The sequence below is a fragment of the Maylandia zebra genome, linkage group LG3 (assembly GCF_041146795.1).
Source record: "Maylandia zebra isolate NMK-2024a linkage group LG3, Mzebra_GT3a, whole genome shotgun sequence".
Taxonomy (NCBI): Eukaryota; Metazoa; Chordata; class Actinopteri; order Cichliformes; family Cichlidae; genus Maylandia; species Maylandia zebra.
Window position 1 is genome coordinate 64,037,257 of NC_135169.1, and position 25,140 is coordinate 64,062,396.

Here is a 25,140-nt window from a genome sequence, read left to right on the forward strand (position 1 = left end):
GTCCTCTCACAGCTCGCCGTACACCAACTCCAGCTGTGGTAACCATGGCTGTGCCCATCAACACGCTGAAGCTGAGACGCCACCCGTCACTATGGCGACTCCAATAGGGTTACCTGTCAGCTGTGGACGCATGAAAGGAAAACAGCAGAAACACAGACATGTTTACTGGAACATTTCCTATTGACAGCTTTATGGAAAAGTGGTTTTAAACACTTTTCTATGTTTTATTTTGTTTATTTATGGATTTATTGTGAAAGGAATTTCAAAGGTTTAATTTGACCTTTCCCCTGTTTTTCATACAGACTGGAGACGAATGGATGGTGCTTTCTTTGTTTGTCTAAAGATAATGAATAAAACTCTACACACATCTTAAACCACCCTCCTTTCTATATATTGTGTTATATAAATGGAAAGTATATAAGACACAAACTGAGCTTATATGATACTAAGGACCCTGGAGGTCAGTCCACCTTTATAATTCAGCACAGCCTGGAGTCTCTTAGTCAAGCTTGTTTGTGTTTTCTGTGAGGAAGTTTTCAGCAGCAGCTCTTTTCTTGGATGTTGGTTCCCTTTGTTTCCATCCTCTGTTAAGATGTTTCAGTAATGTTGAGGTCTGGGGAGGCCAATCCATGGCTGACGTCCTGTGATGCTGCATTAGCAGTTTGTTCATAGTGAAAAATGAAGCCACTGCCAATCAGACATTTGCACAGTGGATCAACTTCTGATGGTACTGTCCTGAATTCCACACCTATAATATGTTTGCACATACTGATGAATATGTGCAGCTGATTTTCAGTCCAGTTCCTGTGTGACAGACGCCAGTCTTTCTGCCTGTGTCCTTCCTTAACAATAGAGCCATCCTTCCACTGAGACTGTTTCTGATGAGGCTTCACTGAGCAGTAGATGGATCCCTCAGCTCATCTAATCGTCCTCTTTCTAACACATGACTGTCAGAAACTGTTAATCTGCTGCAGCTCTTTAACTCCTCCACTTCTTTTTTTGTAATCTCTTAGTTTCCTCATCTTTAAGGTGGCACTGCACACCAGATCCAAAGTCAACATGCTGTTATATAATGGAGTTGAACCTGTAATGGAGTTTGATTTAAACCAATCAGCAATTAAGTGAATGATGATGAGCAAAGATGGTGGAGGTGGTGGATGAAGACCCGGACAGCTGTGGTTGGCTCCTCGTATAGAGCAGAGTGAGGTTGTGTTTGCACATTATTATAAAACCATGTTCACCATATATTTTAGCTGCAGACAATAACATGATTTCTTTGCTGTGGTGATTTTATTCCACTTTGGTAAAATGTAAAACCATCATTTCTTGCTGTAATTCACACATTATTCCAAGAGCCTCAACACAAGCCTTGTAGTCCGACCATATATAGACAAATCAATAGTTGTGTTTGTAACAGCTCATGAACATGAATCGTTCCACATTACTTTAAAATCATTGTAAACTAAACTGGAATAAATGAGTGTTTATATATAGTTTTGTCTCAGCTGTTCATACACAGTGTTTCAGTTCTTATCAGAGTCCCACCGTCTCACTGTGGTGAACCTTTAGCTCTGTTGTAAGCGTGTTGTTAGACCAGGTTTCCCTCATTTAAAAATAATCTCTCATTAGAAATGGACATGATGTCTAAGACATAGAAATGCTTATTATGGGTTCACTTGATGTCACTGAAAAGATGCACATGGGTAACGTGCAGGCCATCCTGCTCCGAGGTTTATCTCCTCACCTCGAGTCTGCGACACTCTCTCCGTGTCCTCTCAGATAAGGGCGTGCACATTTCTGCACGATCTTCTAAATTACAAAGAGCGACTCACAAAACAGAAGCTCACAAAACACTCATCACAAACCAAAAATGGCTCCACTGAGCGTCAAACTGTCACCAGAATTTACTGATAATCTAAAGACTCACAGAACTCATTTTGTCTCATTGTGTCTTAGTTTGAGACATAAGTGCATGATCATAATACTGTGTAGTTAGATGAGACAGAGCTGATGCTTGCTCTTAATTATCCTCTTCAGCAGTGGAAGCTACCATGGATAGAAAGACTATGACTCATCTTAAATCTCAAATCTTTGTCTCCAAAGAGCTGCTGATGTGTCCGATATGATCCACAAGCTTAAACTAGGATTATAAGTGTGTGCAGTGATGTGTGTGAAACCTCTGAGGACTCACACGTGTGTGCTTCAGCCCACACACACATATGAAGCACTGCGACCTCACACAGAAGTGTTTTACACATCCAACCTGAATCCTGATCATTTCTACAGTTTATTAAGTTCAGCTTCACCTGAACATCAGTGATGAAGCTGCTCTGACTCCATCACAGCTCACAGCTGTTGGAATGAGTCAAACAATGAAGAAAGTTCAGAAACAGCTGATGATTTTACAGAAACATGATGCAAACATGAGAATGGGCACATGATTTTTTATTAACAGACACTGTTTATGTTTCACTGTGCATGACGTCATAAACACTGACACCAGGGGGCGCTCATCACCAGCCTGAGGAAGTGTGATAATGGGGGGAGACGCAGTGTTGTGTGTACTACAGTCGGACAGAAGGAAAAACTTCCTCCTGAAAACATTTTCATCCTTCCCAAAAGTGTTTGAGTCAAATGTTACAAATATATAAATACAATAAAACACAGGGTCTTACATAAAATTAGTGATGTAGTTGTGCACTGAGCACCTTTCCAATGTTCCTTCCTCAGATGAGTCCAGCTGCTGAACACATTAACATCTGTATGTAAATGTAGCCGAGAACCAACCTGAGCACTGCTGGGAAAATACAAAGGCAACCATCAAAGTGCTGTATTATCTTATTTATTCTGAATGTTGACTTAGATCCACACCACGATTTATGAAACTATAGAACTAAAATAACAACAATCGTCTGCTTCTTTAAAATTTCTTTCATTACATCAAACCAGTGAAAACTGAAAAAAACAAAGAGCTGTTAGCATGTTTAGACCAACTTTGAGACAGAGACTGTAAAGTTCTGCACCTTAAATCCTGCCTGTGTTCCTGCAAATGATTCACACTGAAAGTATCTTAGTTTAGTATTGAGTGAGCCACAAAGCAGCCTGATAGCTTTAAAACAGGAAAAGTAAATGAAATTGACAGTTTCAGTGTAGCTGGATCTATTATTGGGGGGTCATGGCCCCCGTAACCCCGCCTGGTCCTGAGGTCAAATCCACCATCTTTGTTTCAGAGCTTCATGTTCTCCCGTGTTTGTGTGCGTCCTCTCCGGTACTCCGGCTTCCTCCCACAGTCCAAACACATGCAGTTAGTGGGGTCAGGTTAGCTGTGAGTGGTTGTGTCTCTGTGTTATTCCACCTTAATAAATGACTTCCTGTTAGCATGAAGTGCTTCTGTAGGACTGATGTCATTTTCATGGTTGGATCATTTAAATGAAGCTGGACTCAGATGCAGTAAATAAGCTGATTGATCATTAATGAATAAAGCTGGTCAAACACATCACGTGGACACATGTGATTGTGTGTTGTAGTATTGATCCCAATGCTGGTATCAGTCCTGGATCAATAACACTGGATGGATGCGTTCAGCATGGAGCCCTGAGCTGTGTTACAGACAAACATGGAAACTGACAGGTCTGTGTCATTCACAGTCTGTAACACTTCTAAACAACAGAGGCTGACCCAAGTGCCTCAGAGCCAGGCACGCTCACATCACAGCTCTCTAAATAAGCCAGTTTCAAAATAAGAGCTGAAAGCTGTGTTTGCTTGTGTTAGCTTATTATTGTGGAGACTAACATTCAGTGATCATGTGTTCAGACTCATAATGATTACTCTCAGAAATCCTGATCTTTGTATTTACTGTGTGTTGGATCAGTAACTGAGATTCATGGTATCACACAGCTGTGCTGCTGCTGATGTCAGCACATCTGGAACAATACGAGGTATCTGCTACCAGACTGAGCAGGACGTGAGACCTGTGGACTGTTTAAAGCTGTCCCTCCACAGCTCACTCAGACCTGATCCACACCTCAGTGATATTCTCTGACTTCCTCAGTAGAGACAGAAACCATTCAGATCTGGGACCATCAGCTGACTGATGATGTCACACAGACTGTGTTTTTCAGGAACAGTGATTCTGATGTGAGCCTGCTAGCTGACAGCAGACCTGATGAAAGCACATGTTCACATCTGTGAGGACAGACTGGACTCTTTGACTGCACCTTGGTTCTCCTCAGAGGTCTGTACAGGAGCATGTCCACCCCCACTGAAGATCTCAGTCACTGTGAAACATAGAAAGCTGCTTGTGTGGCCTCTGCCTCACATGTAGATACAGCTACAGGCTTCTCTGTCAGTCAGACTGAAACAGTGTCCTGATGCTGCATCATTCAGCTCTGTGCCCCAGTCAGCATCACTGGGAGCTACCAGTGTTTCTGCCCTTTTCCTGTAACACTACACTCAGCACAGGCTCAGCTGGTATCCAGTGTTGGACTTTGGCTTCAGCTGCTGTGATAGATCCTCTAACATAGATCAGCTCTGCTACATGTTGTTAGATAAGTGCAGCTGCTGTCATGTCCTGATGTTTCTCTGGCTCAGCAGCTCCAGTAACTGTGTTCTGTGCCTCACTGGTTCATCCTTCTGTCTGTGTGACGTCAGTCAGATGTTGAAGTTAAACTCTGTAATCTTCACTGTGTCACAGAGTTCAGTGAGTCCCGTTATTCACAGTATCAATCAGATCATCAGAGAACAGCTGATCAGCAATCAGTGGTGCCAACAGCGCCTCCTGTGGTGAGAGGATGCAATAATGCAATGTAGCATTTTTCCACTCAACACTTGCAGTCATGGAAACTGTCTGTTGGATCTGTGTGACGTTGCTTTCTTGGTTAGAGTTCCTCACAAATGTCCAGATGATTCTTCTAATGAGGCGTCGACCATGTTTGCAGCTCTTTGGAAGAAAACGTCGCCCTTTGCCATCCTTACTTTTCTTTGACTTCTTCAAATGCAGCTGAACTCCAGCTGGTATTTTCTTGGACTTTGCAGCTGTTTCTGGTCATCAGTTCATTCCTGCAAACCTCTGAAGCTGAACAACAATGATGCTGCATTGCTGGCTGATCCCAAAAGGTTGATTCTGTTCATCTGGACGTTTTCAGAAACGTTTGCTCACTGATCAGGTGACTTCTTCAGTCTCAGCTGACTGCAGCTTTACAAGCTTACAAACAGCACATTTGCACAATGACTGAAAGCAGCAGCACCTGATATATATGATACTAATATAATACATATACATATATAATCCATACTAATGATGAAGGAACTGAGCTCACAGTCCATTGTTCATTCAGTGAACTACTCAGTTTATTTTGGGCCTCAGAAATGCTCACTCTGTTTGTACATCACTGTCAGCAATAGACTCATTCTGCTGTGTGGACAGGAACACATGTGACATCACTTCCTGTTTGTTTGTGACTGAAGAAGTTTACAAGGAATCATTTAGAAGAGTTTCAAACATCAACTGATTGAATCCATGAATCTGAAAACGTGTTTGTGAGTGAAAGAGACAGACATGTACAGACTGAACTATCTGTTCAACAGTCAGAGTGTTTCTGTAACAGGAGACACTCTTTACACTCCACTCAGCACAGGGACACTGAGGCACCAGACCAGAACTTAAACCCAGGATAAAGAGTTTGAGTGAATGTGGTGTTGAAGGTGTGGAGGTGGATCAGAGTGTCAGAGGAGACTCTGTAGAAGGACAGAGTGCCAGCAGGACAGTCCACATACACTGCTGCTCTGTTAGAGACAGAGGAGGAGGAGGAGGAGGAGGAGGAGATGGATGTTTGTATCTTATTGTGCCAGACAGAACAAGGACCATCATCAGAGCAGATCAGACTCCAGGACTGATCATTTCATCCAAACAAACAGTCAGCACTGCCTCCTTTCCTTCTGATGCTTCTGTAACTCACTGATATATAAACGTCTCCTCTCCACTCGACCTCCCAGTAACAGCGACCAGTCAGACCATTTCTACACAGCAGCTGTTCATAAACATCAAATCTGTCTGGATGATCAGGATATGACTGAACCTCCTCCACACGTGTCACCTTCCTGTTGTTGTCAGACAGTTGGAGCTTTGTGTGCACTGTGTTTGTGTCGATTGTGAGTTGACAGGAATCTGATGGAGAGAACAAACACAATCCAGCTGCAGTTATTGATCCATCATCTGTTCATTGATTGACACTTTGATGATGACTCCTGACATGATGAAGATGGTTGAATGTGTGCTGCTTTGTTTTCATGAATCCCATTAAAAACACACTTACACTTCCTCAGACCTGGTCTCAACCATCGGACTCCAGCAGGCTCCACCCTGAAAGGAGGAGGGGGGTCAGAGCAGCACAGTCAGCATGCACACATGGACATTACATGGCTCTCACACACACACTGTTACACACTGAGCTCAAAGCTCGGCTCCACTGTTTTATTCAAAGAAATCTACATTTATTTATCAGCACATTTAAAAACAGCTTGAGCCAAAGTGCTGCACAGAGTAGAGAGAAAATAGGAAACATACACAGTAATGACTATAAAGACTGGTCAGGATTGAAAGCTACAGAGTACAAATGTGTTTCCAACCGGCTTTTAAAAATGTCCAGTGTTGGTGACGACCTGATGTGAAGGGCGACTGTTCCAGAGTTTGGCTGCAGCCATCGATAAAGCTCACCTCTGTTTTTACGTCTAGTTCTGGTCAGAAGCTGCTTATCTGCAGACCTGAGGGCTCCACTTGGATTCTTTTGTTAAAGAGAGATAAGATGGAGCCAATCCATTCACAGATTTAAAGACAACCAGATCTGGAAGTGGATTCTACCACGTACTGGTAACCAGTGGAAAAAGCTGGTGATGGGTCGTCTAGCACAGACCCACCGCTGGAACCAGACAATTGATGAGGGAGAGAACTGTGACAGCGCCGTTCCTTCACTTGACCTCAGTCGCTCTCGTCTGCTCCCTCGTAACGCTGCTCTTTATTGAGCTTACATGAATATGCACAAGTTCATTATGACGTCTTACACAGGTATGAACAAAGAGTACCAGTCTGTGCATAGTGTGTGTGTGTGTGTGTGTGTGCGTGCGTGTGTGTGCGTGCGTGCGTGCGTGTGTGTGTGTGTGTGTGTGTGTGTGTGTGTGTGTGTGTGTGTTCCAGATGTGACCCTGTGACCCCAAAGCTGGTGCTAAGAGTCCAGCGGTCCCCCTAACAAAGGGCTCTTATACTTAACCAGACACAGAGTAGGTGTCCTCCTACACCAGGGGTCTCAAACTCGTGGCCCGTGGGCCAATTGCGGCCCGCAGGACGATAGTTTTTGGCCCCACCTTAATATGAAAATGTAATGTTAGTTTGATAATGTATGACACTTTACAGTGTTGTGGGCGGAGCTGAATTAACCCACCAATCAGGGTGGGATATGGATCTCAGGGGACACCAGCCGGGCTTGATGCAAGCAGGGAAACATTTCTCAATGAGTCAAAGTTCCAGCAGCGTTGCCCTGGAGTGTTTCTTTCTTTCCTGTGCCTGGCTGGCTTCCTCCTTTCTATTGGGCAAACGCCGACATTCGCCCCAGCGCGCTGCGTTCACAACACTTCAAAAAAAGTTGTTTTTTTAAGTTGCTGCCCAGCGGGACATTATACGTATATAGATTTATACACACGTCAGTGGGATTTAAAGTTATTTTTCCACAGAGAGAGATCTCATATTAACTCTCACAGTGATGCGTAGGCGGCGGGATAAAAGAAAAGTCATGAACTCAATGCAGCCCAATTTAGTCTGCAGTCACATAGCGACACCTGTTCATCGGCAACAACAGTCCCCGGTAACCCGGACTAATTATAGGGTCGCACCGTAATTTGTGGCTCCATGTTTTTATTTGCATCACTGCGTTTGCATTGCAGCAAACATGAACATTACATATATTTCAATATAATGTAAAAGCAGTCAAAACAACTAACATCAGAAACAGCTGATGTTATTTGTTATATGTCACGGTGTCGTTTCCGCTTCTTTCTCCTGTAACAACAGTCGCCTTTTTTGCGCTCGCTATCCCTGCACTTTCTACCATCTGCAAACGCCACGGTGTTCGTGTCGTCATGAAAGACATGAACATCGAGCGTAAAAACAAAGGAGACTGCTACCGGCTTTTTATCTGCCGATCGCCGTGCTACGGTTGCAAGAAAAAGAAGCAGAGATGACGTTCTCTACGCGTTGAGACTCACAGTAATTCCAATGCATGGCCAGACCACCGCTCAGCAGATATTTACAAGCTGTGTGATGCCATTGAGAATGTTGGTTTGCCATGGAAGAGGTTTGTTGGAATAACAACAGATGGAGCGCCATCAATGACAGGGAGGAAACATGGACTGGTGGCACAAAACAAACTGGAAGAGGAAGGCGTGGAGGAGGCCATTGCTCTGCACTGCATCATCCATCAGCAGGTCCTTTGCAGCAAATGCCTGAAGTTTGACAATGTGATGTCTATTGTTGTGAAATGCATCAACCAAATCAGATCCAGGGGCTTAAAGCACCGAAGGTTCTGAGCTTTTTTAGAGGAAATGGAGTCAGAATATGGGGATGTGCTCAACTTCACTGAGGTACGTTGGCTCAGCAGGGGAAATGTATTAAAGAGACTTTTTGAGTTGAGAGCAGAAGTGAAGCCTTCATGGAGAAGGATGGAGTTAGTGTTCCTGTGCTAACTGATCCCAAATGGCTCATGGACTCAGCTTTTCTTGTTGATATGACACATGAGCTTAATGTACTGAACAAGACGTTACAAGGCCAGGGGCAACTTGTCAGTGCTGCCTATGACAACGTGAGAGCATTCTCCACAAAACTGGCGCTCTGGAAAGCTCAGCTCTCTCAGACAAACCTTTGCCATTTCCCAGCATGCAAGGCTCTCGTGGATGCAGGCACACCATTCAGTGCTGACGAGTATGTTGATGTCATTTTGAGGCTACAGGAGGAATTTGATCACAGATTTGCTGACTTCAAGACACACAGAGCCACCTTTCACATTTTTGCGGACCCCTTCTCCTTTGATGTGCAAGATGCCCCTTCTGTGCTTCAAATGGAGCTCATTGAGCTGCAGTGCAACTCTGAACTCAAAGCAACGTTCAGGGAGGTGAGTGGAAAAGCAGACAAGCTTGGACAATTTTTGAGAGACTTGAGCCCTAGTTTCCCTCGGCTTTCCCGAATGTTCAAGCGGACCATGTGCCTTTTTGGTAGCACATACTTGTGCCAAAAGCTCTTCTCCACTTTGAACTTCAATAAGTCCAAGTACAGGTCCAGACTTACGGATGATCATCTTCAAGACATACTGAGGGTCGCAACTGCTTCCTCCCTAAGGCCAAATCTGGCTCGGCTATGTGAGAGGAAACGCTGCCAGGTCTCTAGCAGCAAGGAGTAGGCAAGAGAAGCCATGTTCAGAAGAACAGTTCATTTTCTACAGTGTTCCATTCATGTTCAGAAGAAGGTTATAGAACTGTTAATACAGACATTTCAATCTAAACACAGCAGATATAGAAGACTGAAAAAAACACATAAGTTCACTGACTAAAAATATCTTATTATTATTTTATTTATGTATTACAGATTGATTTATTTTCTTATTAATTCTTAATTTGTTAATTTATTTTTCATATTTTCTGTTAAAAAATAAAAATAAAGAGATTTGAGAAGATTGGAATTTTTTTAACCATGCCTTTCTTGTGGAAAACCTAATGCAGCCCAGCCTCACCCAGACTCTGCCTGCAGCGGCCCCCAGCTAAATTGAGTTTGAGACCTCTGTCCTACACCATAAATCAGTAAGAGAGGGTACGACCTCTCTCATGGCCCCAAGTGGTGTGTGCATGCCAGAGCACTCTGGAAGGCATACAGAGTCTTTACAGACTACTAAGGATCAAACCTCTATCATCATGCAATCGATTATACAACTCTAAGCATATATGAGTAAATATTTCTAAGCATAAATGACAGTCAACAATATAAACCTTACAGCTGGTTGTAATAACAGAATTCATTTGTTTCTCAAATGAGAAAGAGCTATCGAGAAACACTCCTAAATCTTTAGTTCTGAACTTTTCCAGTGGGGCAAGGTCAACATTATCTGCTAATGCAAAATTGGCTACTCTTATTAACTAATGCTAATTTGACGTGAATTAGCATTATGCACTAATGCTAACACTTACTTTTTTAACAATGTGAGTAGCTAATGCTAACACTATTTCCCTTAACTTTATAACAATGGGAACGGCTAATGCTAACACTCTTTTTCCTAGCATTACAACATCTGAGCTGCTAATGCTAAGTAGGTCGCCATTAGCACCTACGTCTAATTTAAGGCAAATACGCATTAGAACCTAATGCTCATATCGTTTTCCTTTGCTTTATAGCAATGTGAGCAGCTACTGCTAAATAGCATTAGCTAATAACAGCAGTCTAATTTAATGCAAGTTAGCATCATTTGAGTTATAACGATGTGAGGATTTAATGCTAAGTATGCTGCCATTAGTGGCTAATTCTAATTAGGGGTGAATAATTATTACCAGCTAATGCTAATATCGTTTTCTCTTCCCTTTTAACAATGTGAGCAGCTAGTGCTAGGTAGGCTGAAGCTAGCAGCTAATGCTAAAGCTAAAGATAATTTGATGTGAATTAGCATTACATTAGTGAGGAGTTAATGCTAAGTAGACTGCCATTAGTAGGTAATGCTAATTTTAGGTGAATAGGAATTGGCAGCTAATGCTAATACTATATTTTCTTGCTTTAACCCTTTAAAACTGGTCAGAGTGGTCACACTCCGTTTTGCGCAACTATTTTTAAATCCCGGTAGCACTGTAACCACGTGAGCTAGCGCAATAATTTTTTTTGCATATGAAACCTGAGGAGTTGTACTTACATCTTATGCCATCAGCTTGTCCTAGGTTACAGTTTCCTTCCACATATGCTTAGGACTCATATTGCACTGCTGGAAATAGTTTATTTTGATGCATATGCTGTTATTTTGCAAATTTGCAGTATAATATTCATTTTTGTTTTTCCTGCAGTATATAAAAATTGGTGTATTTCAAAAATAAAACTATGAAGGCACTCAAAATAAATTTCCTGTGGTAGGAAACTATTTTGTGCAACTTTTTTGTATTTACAGTTTTGAGGGAAAAGCCTCTTAAATTTCTCTAACTAGAAATATATGTTAAAAAAAACAAAAACGATTTTCAATTTTTTTGTAGTTTATTGCACTTTTTTGCAATTTATGTAATTACTATGCACTTAATACATACATATTATTAAAATTTAGGCTGTAATGGTTGTATTGATGTATAGCAACTTGAAATGCTCCCAAAAATGGCTCTACAGCATGTAAAAATATAATACAAGCTCTGGTGGACTTGGTTCTATGGTAGGTCTTAAAGGGTTAAATCAATATCTTTATCTGGGCTGCAGAAGTGATAGGGTAACAGGGGCAGGGTACAGACTGGACAGGTCGCTATCATACAGAGACAAACAGAGACATTTTTGGGGGTGCTGAAGCACCCCCAAAAATGGGCTAAAATCGCCCCTGCTTGCATGCAAGGGCAGCCACAGAGCACTCACACTTGGAGTGAGGGCTCCGGGACTCGCACTCTGCCACTGCCCTGGTCTTTATTTATACACAAGAAGAGTAATACAACAGTGAATATGTTTGTTCAGTGGAATGTTGATGCGTGAGCATGTGCGGATATGGGTGTGTGTGTGTGCCAGGAGAGGCTCCTCTACCTGGTACAAAGTGAAACTGCTCATTAAGCTCTTATCTAGCAGGTACTGCTCCTTCCCTGCATGATAACGGGTCACAGTGAATCAAAAACAGTCTGAGTTATAAAGAGGTCATCATGCAGTATTCTATCATATGCAAACTTATATTATTAAAAGATTATACTGACTACAATTTTCTATTGACAACAAGGAAATTCTTTGTATATTTCATATATCAGAGAAAGAGGTAAGAGGGCAGAAATGTTACGGTAGCAGGCTCGGGTGTGTACAGCATAGAAAGAGGAGGAGGATGCCCCCGTTTATTACCCGTCTAATTACGTGGGAATAAACTTCAGCTCATCTTTATTTTGTCTTAATAAGTAAATTCTCTCATTTTTTTCCTTCCCCTGAAGTGTAAATTTTTCTCCATCTGCCGCACACACGATATAACCAAAATGACATTAACTGTATGATTAGCTGTAGTTTTGATGCTGACAGAAAGGTGTGTGTGAAGAATATTAACGGCAGTGAGAACATTAAGAGAACAGTTTGATGTTAGTGACATCATCAACATGGATCATCTGCAGTTTTATTAACAGCACTCGCGTGCTCGTTTTATTTAATTATCTATCTATAACAGCGTGTCAACAGACTCCTGTCTCGTGTTATCGTAAATACATAAATGAATAAATAAACAATAATTTTAAGGGCGGAGTATTCATATTCAAGTACTGAATAGTACTGACCGGGTTTATTTCCTGTGCCTGATCGTCTTCTGTTATTCTGAGCCCAGTTCTTAACGTTCTTTAGTGTTTCACAGTCTGTTGCTGAGTGACGTGAAACTTGTTCGTTACTTTCAAAACTTTTCCCCCGGCGGAGTTCGTGAGGCACGCAGTGAAGTTTAGGGTGTGTCGGGAGGATACAGATCCTTGAATCCGGGGAAAACCACAACTTAGCACCGGAGTGACATCATCGGTGTCGGAATGTGAAAGTTCTTTCTTTTCTCAACATAGAGAGAACAGGAGGAGAGAGTGATGGAGCTTGTTGGGTTTAAATTCCCACTCTGTACATTCCAAGGAAACCACTCGACACAAAGAACAGACGGACACTCCAGCTGAGTTTTACTTGCAGCAAGGGGAGAAAGAAGCAAAGGTGTTTACAATCCTCCGTTCCTAGCACATCTCCGACTTCTTCTCCCCGCTCTGCTCTTTTTATTATGTGGTGGCAGATTTCTTTTCTCATGTATTAATCACATATTTAATCATATCACATTAGTTATAGTAATATCACTTTCTCACTTTACTATAGTAAGAGCACTCCTGTCACTAGTTTACATGCATGTGGAAAGTTACCACAGAGAGGCCATTGTAATGGGAGAAGTTAAACAGATAGTGAGACTCCTTCTGCTTAATAGGGATGTAAATCCTCAGAAAACAAGGTCATAAATCTCTCTGTGAGGGAGGAAGTATAGCCCCCCTGAGAGGGGCCAACATGTGAGTTTGTGGAATGTTCTTTGTCTGTGTGTCTGTATATAAGATGTAAGGGCGGTGGCCACAATTCAGAGATGGTCCTGGTGTTTCACTGGGATGCTCTCTCCACATTGCAATGTGTTTATTAAACCCACTTAAATCAAGCTCACTTAGTGTGTTGCAGGTTATTGTTAAAATTTCCATAACAATTATCTTAAAAGAAACACAAGCACATATTGTCTGCTTCCCTGACCTTGCCTGATAGTGTGTGTGTGTGTGTGTGTGTGTGTGTGTGTGTGTGTGTGTGTGTGTGTGTGTGTGTGTGTGTGTGTGTGTCCGCCCTAACATTCCCTCACTCTACAGTTCCAATAGTGAAAATTCCGGAACCTTCCCCCCTCTGTATGAAGGGGCCTCTCTTTACAGAAAGCAGCTGGGAGGTTGGAGGGAGTGGTCTTTGTTTTACAGAGCAGAGTGACGTCATCTCCCTCCATCACAGGGAGGACAGGACTCTGCAGGATCACTGATCCACCTCAACACAGAGACAAACTACAGCATTTCATCCATTTACACACAGCTTCATCAACACTAACTCCACACACTCAGCTTACCAGTGATTATAGTAATAGTAATAGGTCATAGTAATGTGTCATCTCAAACCCCATTGCTGTCATGTTTTCTGACCAGTTCATAGTGGAGCTGTTGTAACAGCTGGACACACATTCTGTCATGTTATCTTCACCTAGTATAGCTACATTGGGTAGCTGTGCTGACATACATATTATGCACTCTTTAACTGTAATACTTTTCACTGTACAGTTCCAGCTGGATGGAGACTCTCCATGACCACTGGTGTCAGTTTTGAATACACACATTTGGGTAAATTTTGGTAACAGTAGTGTTTTTAATGATTTGGGGAAATAAACTGCACATGGCACACTTGTGTCTGTGGTTTGGGATGCCTTATTACTCCTATAACCTACAGTTGTTTGCAAGTGTTAAGTTTGTATTCACTCACTGATTTTGGTTTCTAGGTGACTGGGGTGTGGATGTTGGCTCCAGGCAGAGCCAAGAGTTAGACCCACTTAACATGACATTAATATTAATTTCATTCTCTAACACAGGGTTTGCAGGGCTGGAGCGAATTTACTCAGGAGGAGAAGCCCTGATGTTGTCTGAGAAATGATCTAACTAATCTTTTCCTTTTTGTTATTCTCCTAGTTCTGATGAGTTGACTCATGGGAGAGAACATGTGTCAAAAGGAGGGATTCCAGAATAAACATGAAACAATGTTTTTCAAACGTTGTTTCAAAAACAATGTTTTTCATTAGTTTTTTATGATGTTTTTGTCTGTGGCTTTTTACTGTGATTTGTTGGATTAACAGTTCATGTACAGGTATTAATCTTATACAGGTGGTACACCCATGTTCAAATGAGGTTTTGATAACCTATAAGCAGTGATGGGAATAACGGCATTACTAACGGCGTTACTTTTTTCAGTAACGAGTAATCTAACTAATTACTATTTCTATCGTTACAACGCCGTTACAGTTACTAACAAGAAAACGCGGTCCGTTACTATTTTTAAACAAACAGACAGTTGAAGCTGTGTTCAGCTTACCGCATCTTATATCAGTTGCACGGAAGTAGCTGTAAGTAATCTGGACGCTACAGCTTTAAGCAGCTGCGCGCTCCCGCGGGCGGTAATCACGATCGCTGTCTGGAGCACAACACCTGGAGCTAAGGGAGCAAAACAATCGCATGAGTGCTGCTGTTTGACTGAAGAAGGATAAAGTAGTCGCCGTTTTTTCCTGGGTTAGGGTTACTGCTGTCTCCAGGTAGAAAAAGGAGTGATACACCTGCTGCTGTCAGACCTGCAGGTATCAGGCTGTGATGTTCTCCTTTATAGTGGACAGATCTTTTTTTTTTCGGAGTGGCACAAATAATTTGTGTGGTATCTTATTGTGCCACCCAAGAGGGATCAGTGAATGAATGCAGATGACACCTGATTAAACAGTCAGGCAGTTTTGCCTGAAGTAGTTCTGTGTGTTTTTGAGTTAAGGTGGTCGTTGGTGTGAAGTTAATAATCATTTTATTAATGATATGCAATCACATGACTCTCCGAACATCACAAACTCTGTTAGAGTCCTGAACATGAGTAAAAGTGATTGGAGTAATTATAGCATGCAAGCTCTACAGCAACTTGTGCGCATTTTGTACGGTAGCTAGACTGATTTTCTAGCCTGTCAGTTCCTGATGCGTAGGTGCATTAGGTCCTCATTGTCTGAGTAAACATAGTAACACAGTTGTGAGTTCTTTTGACATGTGTACTCAACTTTGACACATTGTTTAACACCCTAAATGTAAGATTTTGAGTTCATCACATTTCATTGAGGGATTTTGATAGGTCTCAAACATGCTGGAAGCACCTAAAGAAGGACGTTGTTCTTCCAGAGGTAAATGTGGTTGTTTTGGTTTCCCACTGATGTGGGGTCAGTAAAGATCTTTTACACCTTTTAAATGGGCTGATGGCCCTACAACAGTGCAGAGTACAGTACACTGCATAGATAGAGAGGAAAGATCTATCACTCTGTTGTAAATTTAGCTCAGAAGTGTTTTACATATGTTGGCTGTGTGGAAATTCGTAGCTACTTCTGGATTTTACTCTAGAACTCGAGAAGCACTAACATTAGTGTTAGTTTATGTTTGTGGTATTCACTTACCTATAGGTACAAATATAGTCACTGTCCTTTATGGGAAACATCTGGACAGGCCAAAGCAAATGGCACAAAGGAGTGTGTGTGATGTTTGGTGAGGCATGTGTGCCTCAATCCCTAATAACACAGGGGATGAGGGGTTTGTTTTGTTTTTTTTACAGGAACAGTTAATACATTGGGAAACATGGGTTGATGGATGTAATGATAAAGTGGGAAAATATATCACACACTGAAAAACTTCCTTATGTAAATAACAGGTTCTTGTGAAAGAGCACCTTTATGTAACTAAGGTTGAAGTTTTCTTTGCAAATGAACAACCAAGGCTTTTTCATTTTTGTATATGGTCTCATATTGTGTTTTCTTTTATGATATAACTGCCATCCTTCGAACAAAGGGTGGAGACCCAAATGGAGAGAAGATGACCATTGAATATGAATTTGTTGGTTCCTTCTGACTATAGGGAGGATGCACATTGTGAATTCCTTTAGTACACAAATCTCCATATGTTTTTATGTGATTCTTAATTAATTATTTTAAATTCTTAATTGTGGTATCACAAAGGGTGGAATGTGGTGGCAGATTTATTTTCTCATGTATTAATCACATATATAATCATATCACATTAGTTACAGTAATATCACTTCCTCACTTTACTATAGTATGAGCACTACTGTCACTAGTTTGGAATGTTAACACGGTGAGGCCATTGTAATGGAGGGTGTCCCAAATTCTTTTATTTGAGGATGAGAACAAAGAAACACTGGTCTTGTACAATGATTTTATTGAACACACGCGTGGGGAGATGTACGTGGGGCGCGTGGGGCGGCCAAGGAGAAAACAAGGTTATAATTCTCTCTGTTTGTTTTTTTGGTCCTTGGCTGACACTTGGTCTTCGCTCGCTCTGCTGTAGAGTATCACTTCCTGTTTCTGCTCAAACAAAGTGGTGTTTCTGAGTAGCTTATCTGCTTAGAAATTTAATTAAAAACTTTTAAATACATTCTTTTTTCATAGTATAATCTTCACGTGCTTCATCTGAAGCACCCTTTCTGTGTGATCACTACCTAATTCATAGCCAAAGTATTCACTCATTGTCTCTGTACACTGTTTCGCTAGCTTAGCTTAGCTCGTAGCCGACTCGTTAGCACCATGGCTACTTCACCTGTCCCTCCTGCACTTTCTTGCTCATTGTGTCAGATGTTTAGTTACTCCTCAGCCTCCTTTAGCAGTAATGATACCTGTAACAAATGTAGCATATTTGCAGCTCTGGAGGCCAGGATTACTGAATTGGAGACTCGGCTTCGCACCCTTCATTCACCTGTAGCTAGCCAGGCCCCTGTAGCTGGTGCAGCCGAAGATAGCGTAGGCCCCACTAGCTGTTCCCTGGCAGACCCCAAGCAGCTGGGGAAAGAGGGCGGCTGGGTGACGGTGAGGAGGAAGCATAGTCCTAAACAGAAGTCCCAGGTACACCACCATCATGTGTCTAACCATTTTTCCCCACTTGGCGACACACCCACCGGGGGTCAAACCCTGGTAATTGGTGATTCTGTTCTCAGACATGTGAAGCTAGAACCGGCAACCATAGTCAGTTGTCTTCCAGGGGACAGAGCAGGCGACATTGAAGGAAATTTAAAACTGCTGGCTAAGGGTAAACGTAAATACAGTAAGATCATAATTCACGTCGGCAGTAATGACACCCGGTTACGCCAATCAGAGGTCACTAAAATCAATATTGAATCGGTGTGTAACTTTGCCAAAACAATGTCGGACTCTGTAGTTTTCTCTGGGCCCCTCCCCAATCAGACCAGGAGTGACATGTTTAGCCGCATGTTCTCCTTAAATTGCTGGCTGTCTGAGTGGTGTCCCAGAAACGATGTGGGCTTCATAGATAATTGGCAAACCTTCTGGAGGAAACCTGGTCTTGTTAGGAGAGACGGCATCCATCCCACTTGGATGGAGCAGTTCTCATTTCTAGAAATATGGACAAATTTATTAAACCCCCCAAAATATGTCTATCCAGAGTTGAGACCAGGAAGCAGAGTTGCAGTCTTACACGCCTCTCTGCAGCTTCTCTCCTCCTGTTACCCCCCCAAAAACCCATCTCCATTGAGACCGTGTCAGCTCCCAAACAGACAAAAAACAAACTAAAAAATCACAAAGAAAGAACAATACAGTATCCACATCTGAACCAAAGAGTAAAACAGTGAAATGTGGATTATTAAATATTAGGTCTCTCTCCTCCAAGTCTCTGTTAGTACATGACTTAATAATTGATCAACAAATCGATTTACTCTGCCTTACAGAAACCTGGTTGCAGCAGGATGATTATGTTAGTTTAAATGAATCAACACCCCCGAGTCATTCTAACTAGCAGAAACCTCGAAGCACAGGCCGAGGGGGCCGTGTGGCAGCAATTTTCCACACCAGCCTATTAATTAACGAAAGACCAAGACAGACTTTTAATTCATTTGAAAGCCTGATGCTTAGCCTTGTCCACCCCAGCTGTAAAACTCAGAAACCAGTCTTACTTGTTATCATATATCGCCCACCTGGGCCTTACACAGAGTTTCTCTCTGATTTCTCAGACTTTTTATCTGATTTAGTGCTCAGCTCACTAAAAATGACAGCCTCAACATGGCATTTAACCTGTTATTAGACTCAATTGGCTTCTCTCAAAATGTAAAAGAACCCACCCACCACTTTAATCACACTCTAGATCTTGTTTTAATATATGACACAGAAACTGAACATTTAACAGTGTTTCCTGAAAACCCTCTCCTGTCTAGGGATGGGTATCGTTTAGGTTTTATCCAATACCAGTACCAAACCGGTACTTTTGAAACGGTGCCGGTACTTAAACAGTGCTCAAACTGGTGATTAAAGAATGGAGAACACACACTTTGTCCAAAAACCTCTCATGTTCAGCTGTTTTTTTTGTAAAAAGATAACAATGTTAGCCTTTTCTGCAGCTATAGGGCATATATGGTATCACTCTTGGCTGGAAGCAGTGCTTAAACAATGGAAAAAACACAAACTTTGTCCAAAAACCTCTCATGTTTAACTGTTTTCCACTTTTTTTTTGGTCGTTTTAGCTTTTTTGGCCAGGGTGAAGGGAGTATCTGCCATCAAACAAGAAGACAGCCGCATGTAGCTATGATGATGTTTGCTAGTTCACCTTACATGCATTAATGTAATAACGTGGTTAGCCTACTCAACGTAAATTACACACGAACAACATTAAGCTACTCACGCAGAGGAGAACGGCTGCTGCTGACATCATCATCCGTCATCATTTCTGCTACACTGGCAGGGCTAGGGGCCAGGACTCTCCTCTTCGGGTTTTTGGGGGATGTCGCTAACCGGATACCGGTACCCATCCCTACTCCTGTCTGATCATTTCCTGATAACATTTACAATAGTTGATTACACAGCAGTGGAGAGTAGACTTTATCACAGTAGATGTCTTTCTGAAAGTGCTGTAACTAAGTTTAAGAATATAATCCACCCACTGTTATCATCTTCAATGCGCTGTACCAACATAGAGCAGAGCAGCTATCTGAACGCTACTCCAACAGAGGTCGATTATCTTGTTAATAATTTTACCTCCTCACTACGTACGACTCTGGATACTGTAGCTCCTGTGAAAACTAAGGTCTCAAATCAGAAGTACCTGACTCCGTGGTATAATTCTCAAACACGTAGCCTAAAGTAGATAACTTGAAAGCTGGAGAGGAAATGGCGTGTCACCAATTTAGAGGATCATCATTTAGCTTGGAGAAATAGTTTGCTGCTTTATAAGAAAGCCCTCTGCAAAGCCAGAACATCTTACTATTCGTCACTGATTGAAGAAAATAGGAACAACCCCAGGTTTCTCTTCAGCACTGTAGCCAGGCTGACAAAAAGTCAGAGCTCTACTGAGCCAACAATCCCTTTAACGTTAACTAGTAATGACTTCATGAACTTCTTCACAAATAAAATTTCAATCATTATCAAAAAATTGCCAATAATCATCCAACAGATTTAATATTATCTATAGCTACTTTTAGTACCATTGATATTCATTTAGACTCTTTGTCTCCAATTGATCTTTCTGAGTTGACTTCAATAATTACTTCCTCCAAACCATCAACGTGTCTTGTCCTGCCATTAATTAATTCTTCAATCTTAAATATGATCAACCTATCTCTAATAATCGGCTATGTACCACAGGCCTTCAAGCTGGCTGTAGTTAAACCTTTACTCAAAAAGCATCTCTAGACCCAGCAGTCTTAGCTAATTATAGGCCAATCTCCAACCTTCCTTTCATATCAAACATCCTTGAAAGAGTAGTTGTCAAACAGCTAACAGATCATCTGCAGAGGAATGGCTTATTTGAAGAGTTTCAGTCAGGTTTCAGAGCTCATCACAGGACAGAAACAGCTTTAGTGAAGGTTACAAATGATCTTCTTATGGCCTCTGACAGTGGACTCATCTCTTTGCTTGTCCTGCTAGACCTCAGTGCAGCGTTCGATACTGTTGACCATAATATCCTATTAGAGTGATTAGAACATGCTGTAGGTATTACAGGTACTGTGCTGCAGTGGTTTGTATCATATCCATTTAAAAGACTCCAATTTGTACATGTAAATGGAGAGCCCTCTTCACACACTAAGGTCAACTATGGTGTTCCACAGGGTTCAGTGCTAGGACCAATTCTGTTTACATTATACATGCTTCCCTTAGGCAGCATCATTAAAAGACATAGCATACATTTACACTGCTATGCTGATGACACCCAGCTCTATCTGTCCATGAAGCCAGATAACACACAACAATTAGTTAAACTGCAGGAATGTCTTAAAGACATAAAGACCTGGATGGCCGCTAACTTTCTACTTCTTAATTCAGATAAAACTGAGGTTATTGTACTCGGCCCTGAAAATCTTAGAAATATGGTATCTAACCAGATTCTTACTCTGGATGGCATTACCTTGGCCTCCAGTAATGCTGTGAGGAACCTTGGAGTCATTTTTGACCAGGACATGTCCTTCAGCGCACATATTAAACAAATATTTAATACTGCGTTCTTCCATTTGCGCAACATCTCTAAATTAGAAATATCCTGTCTCAGAGTGACGCTGAAAAACTAGTTCATGCATTTATTACTTCCAGGCTGGACTACTGTAATTCATTATTGTCAGGATGTCCTAAAAACTCCCTGAAAAGTCTTCAGCTAATCCAAAATGCTGCAGCAAGAGTCCTGACAGGGTCTAGAAAGAGAGAGCAGATTTCTCCTGTTTTGGCTTCCCTTCATGGGCTTCCTGTTAAATCCAGAATTAAATTCAAAATCCTGCTCCTCACATACAAGGTCTTAAATAATCAGGCCCCATCTTATCTTAATGACCTTGTAGTACCATATCACCCTATTAGAGTACTTCGCTCTCGCACTGCAAGCCTACTTGCTGTTCCTAGAGTATTTAAAAGTAGAATGGGAGGGAGAGCCTTCAGTTTTCAGGCCCTTCTTCTGTGGAACCAGCTTCCAGTTTGGATTCAGGAGACAGACACTATCTCTACTTTTAAGATTAGGCTTCAAACTTTCCTTTTTGCTAAAGCATATAGTTAGGGCTGGACCAGGTGACCCTGAATCCTCCCTTAGTTATGCTGCAATAGATGTAGGCTGCCGGGGATTCCCTTGATGCATTGAGTTTTTCCTTTCCAGTCACCTTTCTCACTCAGTATGTGTTAATAGACCTCTCTGCATTGAATCATATCTGTGATTAATCTCCGTCTCTCTTCCACAGCATGTCTTTATCCTGTCTTCCTTCTCTCACCCCAACCGGTAGCAGCAGATGGCCCCGCCCCTCCCTGAGCCTGTTTCTGCCGGAGGTTTCTTCCTGTTAAAAGGGAGTTTTTCCTTCCCACTGTCGCCAAAGTGCTTGCTCATAGGGGGTCATATGATTGTTGGGTTTTTCTCTGTATCTACTGTACAATATAAAGCACCTTGAGACAACCTTTGTTGTGATTTGGTGTTATATAAATAAAACTGAATTGGATTTAATTGAATTAAGAGTTTTCGGAATGTTTTTTGTCTGTGCGTCTGTAAATAAGATGCAAAGGCGATGGCCACAATTCAGAGATGGTCCTGGTGTTTCACTGGGATGTTCTCTCCAGATTGCAATGTGTTTGAAATCCACTTCAAATCAAGCTCACTGGGTGTGTTGCAGGTTATTGTTAAATTTTCCACAACAATTATCTTGGTTAAAGAAACACAAGCACATATTGTCTGCTTCCCTGACCTTGCCTGATAGTGTGTGTGTGTGTGTGTGGGGGGGGGTTCTGTGAGTGGGGTAAAGCCTTGAGCATGTGAGTCTATATCTAACTGTTTTCTTCCCTCCTGTTTTTGATTTGTTTTCTCATAGTCCCAATAGTGAATGTTCCAGAACCTTCCCCCTTGCATATGAAGGGGCTGTTATTAAGCCATCCACTCGGGTAATTTGCAGTCTTCACTTTCGCAATGCTCTTTCTCCTGCAGGAATGCTTCCTTCTCTTCCATGTGCCCTGTAATAGCTTACAGTGGAGATAAGGCGGACAAGTAGTGCCCTAGCACAAGGTATAAGGCATCAACCACACACTGAACAGTTTCCTCGCATGGGGTCATAGTAAGGTGTCATCTCAAACTCCATTGCTGTCATGTTTTCTGACCAGTTCATAGTGCAAATGTTGTAACAGCTGGACACACATTCTGTCATGTTATCTTCACCTATTATAGCTACATTGGGTAGCTGTGCTGACATACATATTATGCACTCTCTAACTGTAATACTTCTCACTGTATAGTTTGCATACTTGGAAGTATGCAAACTATACAATGAGAAGTATTACAGTTAAAGACTCACCCATTCTGCTCTAAGGGGATTAGAAACTTCTCTTTCCTGCTTCCCATCTAAATGGCTGTCGTCACGTGGACCCCACCCTGACCCTATAGGGATTTGGAGTTGACGTCATGCCGCAGTGCATTGTGGGATCGCGGCGCTATGTCAGAAGGCAACAAATCAAAACAAACACACTGTGTTGGAAGCAGGACTGTCAGAACCATGCTTAAAATCAGCGCAAAAGACAAAGGGCTGTATCACGACTGATTGTGCCCAGACGCCAAGAGACAGTACTTGGAAAAAATAGTGTGCATCGGTAATGTGGACCCGTATGAAAAAAGGCAGTGGAGTGGAAACCCAGACAGCCTACCGCCTTTGTCCTATCCCAATATCTTCACGTTCCTTGTCTGTGGATTCAGCGCATACACGGCGAATCATTTTCGTAATTATAAATCCCTAGAGGCGCACATCTAATTCACAAACGGTTGAGTACAAGATTTGGCCGTTTTTAAGCCTCCACGTTGTGAGTACGTTGACCATATGACCAAGATACAGCCAGAGGTTGCACATAACATTGACTTCTCCTCAGCACCTGCCCCAAAATTTGCTCTAGATGAATGATTCACGATTGATGCCAGCTGTGCGTTGCCATGTAAATAGTTTGCATTTCATGTGTATGTACTTGCTAAGTACATGTGAACAGATCGTGAATAAAAAAAAAATAAACATACTTTTTTTCTGTTTTATTGAATCCACTTTACAGAAAGTACAATTATTTACAATGAACTGTACATGCAACACAGCAGTTTTATGAATATTCAACAAGAGCAAGTTTCATTTGGCCCTGGTTTGACAACCACACTGGGGCACATATTCACCAAAACACAGCACACCTTAACAATCTTATCAAGCAGTGTTGTGTCTTCACCCTCACATGATATGAGTAATCGGATTGGCATTGTAGTGTGTAGCATTTTGAGCACAAACTACCTATTACTCGCTCAACATGAATTCTCAGGTGGGCAATTGCTCTCGTTTGGGGATGGCAGAGAACTCAATATCCGCTCGTCTGACCGATGCAATCCGAGCCTGACGTCTTCGTTTAGTATTATCAGATACACGAGATCCCTCCCGTTGCCTCCAGGAGGGGAAACGATGAAAAGACAGCCCATTTTCCAGCTTCTTGCCTTCCCTATTGTGTGATCTACCATTCCAACGGACAACACAGCAAGTACGAACCATAGCTGACGCTCCCGTGTGCTTTGCTTGGCCTACTGTCATGGAGGGAGGGACGTTGCCCCCCTCCCATGACATCACCCTCCAAAACCCTATAGTGAGTAATGTTACCAACGAGAGCAAGACCCAAAAATCACACGTCTCCCCGCCATTCTAAATGAGCCTGTGGATCAGTTGTTTTATTCACCAGTTTGAGACCGGAACGACACTAAAAGTCGCTCGCCGTTTGTAGCCGGACTTCCACCACTACCCTGTTTCGGCCGGGGAATTGTTTGACTACCTTACAATGGCTCAGGTGAACCCACGTTGGTCATTCAGCCATTTTCAAAGCTGTTGGGGTGGCCAGTAGAACCTAGAATGGTCCCTTCCACCGGGAGTTGGTCCAATGCTTCCTCTTAATCACTTTGATGAGCACCCGGCTCCCGACAGTCAGCTTTGGTACCTGTGAACACACAGCAGAACAAGGCAGCTTGTTTGCTTCAACCACTTCTTTTGTCCTTAATATTTTGCACATCTAGGGTTTGCAGTTTTTGCCTGTTGCTCATCCTGGCTCAACGCTAGAAGAGTAAACTGTCTACCATGAACTATTTCAAAAGGGGTCCACCTGCTGTAGTGGGTGTTATTCTCATGTAAAGTTTCAGAGCTTCTCTGAGAAGCAGCAAACAGCTAGATACACACTCATTTGCTCAAGACTGTGCCCCACTCATAGTGGAGACATAGTACCAGACACCTGCTGACGCGCTATTACACAATCTATATGCTGTCCTAGAAAACAAGTCAAAAAAACTCAAAACCTATTCACCCTGAAAGAGGTGGTACCAGGAGTAGGTGTGGTGGTGTGTTTGTCTAAAATAAAGCAAACACAATCATTAAGTTGTCGTCACATTGTGAATGTTGAAAGCTGCAGAAACACAGACAGGTGAGTGTGTCACCTGTGACAGTGATCCAGCTGGATGGAGACTCTCCATGACCGCTGATGTCACACTTGTAGAGGCCTTCATCAGACCTGGAAACATGCTGGATGGTCATGTGACCTGTAGGCTGCTTCCTGATGAGGGAGCCATCTTTATAGAAAGCAGCTGGGAGGTTGGAGGGAGTGGTCTTTG

The 25,140-nt window shown here is 42.2% G+C and overlaps 1 pseudogene; it reads left to right on the forward strand.

Moving 5' to 3' along the window:
• Nucleotides 1-17,058: 17,058 nt before the first annotated feature.
• LOC143416760 (uncharacterized) lies at nt 17,059-22,522 on the forward strand (annotated as a pseudogene).
• The last annotated feature ends 2,618 nt before the right edge of the window (nt 22,523-25,140 follow it).